Source organism: Cryptomeria japonica, chromosome 1, assembly GCF_030272615.1.
Source record: "Cryptomeria japonica chromosome 1, Sugi_1.0, whole genome shotgun sequence".
Lineage (NCBI taxonomy): Eukaryota > Viridiplantae > Streptophyta > Pinopsida > Cupressales > Cupressaceae > Cryptomeria > Cryptomeria japonica.
In genome coordinates, this window is record NC_081405.1 from 516,934,424 (window position 1) to 516,936,182 (window position 1,759).

The following is a 1,759-nucleotide window of genomic DNA, read 5'->3' on the forward strand; positions in this document are numbered from 1 at the left end:
GAGACTATGAAGCCGTCAGGGCGACATCAGACAGAAAAATGCCTTCTTCGAAGTCAGATTTGTGTCTTGGCGAACTCGCATGTCACATCGATAACGCTTTCGGTTTCGGTGAGACCTCGAAGTAGTCTTGGTGAAAAGAATGGATTTCAGTGAGACATCATAGTTCAACAAGACTCTTTCAGCCGACAGTCAAAGAAATGTTGTCAAGGCGATGAGATAAGTTTCGACAAGACATCAGAGTGGTCTTGGCGAAAGAGACCATTTCGATGTGACTTTGGCGAGTCTTGCCGATAGAAGTCCCTTGTCACTGTGACATTGGAGTTCGCTGAGATAGATTGAGTGGATGATCGAAGTTGAGGATTTCTTTGATATCAGTAAGGCAAGTGTGAATTCTTGACGACTCGATAGGATTTTTGCAAGACGACTAATGAGTCCTGGGGACATGACTTGATTTTGGCGTGACATTGATGTTCGTTGTGACCTCCCAAGGAGATTACCAAAGTCATGCCCTTATATCGATAAGCCAATTTCAATGAGACATTGTGTTGGTCTTAGTAACAAAGTTGTTTTTCCATGTGAGATTGAAGTTCAGTGAGACATGTCAAGGAGCCAACCGAAGTTAGGTTTTTTGTCGAAAAAGACTATATCAGTGAGACTTTTGGCTAGTCTTGGCGATAAGCAGATTTCCCTGAGACTTTGATGTTCGATGATACATCCTAAAGAGATTACAAAAGTCTCAACTCTTGCTGATAGACCATGAGATAAAATGAGGACCATGTTTGACCCATATTGACCTTCCTGAGATGTCCAACGATGATTGAGCCAATTTTTATGTGTATATAGATACTATTTTATAATTTATTTGAGTGTGATGGATTTTATGTAATTATTAATATTAATTATAGCCTGTGTTGTATATTAAATTAATAATTAATTAATGATTATTGTGGCTTTAAATGTAATTTTGATTTAATACATATATTTTAATATTATATAATATTTAATAAATGATTTATTATTTATTTATTATTTAGTAAGAAGATTTACTATTTAAATGATTTATGATTTATTGATTATTATTTACTATTTATTATTATTGTGGAAGTTGAATATTTTATTATTTTATTGTTCTTTGAGGTGGAACTAAATGTCTCTTCTTGGTAGAACTAGTTATCCTATATTTTTATGGATAATTTTATTTAAATTAAAACTAGTTATTTATTGTGAGAATTATTAATTAATTTTAAAAATTCATTATTATTATTTATTGTTTATTTATTTCTTATTATATTATTAGATTAATATTTTATTATCTAGTTAAGTGGGTGTAACCACTAGTTCTATTTTAGTGGATAAATATATTTACATTGAAATTAATTATTTATTATCTCTTGGTTGTCAAGAAAGAGTTATTTGTTTTTAGGGGATTCGTAATTGGTGGTTTAATATTTATTTATTATTTTTGAGCGATTTATTATTTTTATATGATTTATGATTTATTATTTTATTATTTTATGAATTATTGTTTTATGGAGATTTTATTTTGGGAATTAATTTAATATTCTTTATTTATTTAATGATTTTAGGTTTAGGGTTTCACTTTTCTTTGTGAGCTTTATTTAGGTAATTGATTTTATTTATTATATTTTAATAAGAGTTAATGGTGTTGTGATTATTATTTTTCCTTTCGAAGTTTTGGAGAGAGGAAAATTGTATTACAACTTTGTGAAGAAAGTTTAGAGAGTGAATTTGAGGTCAG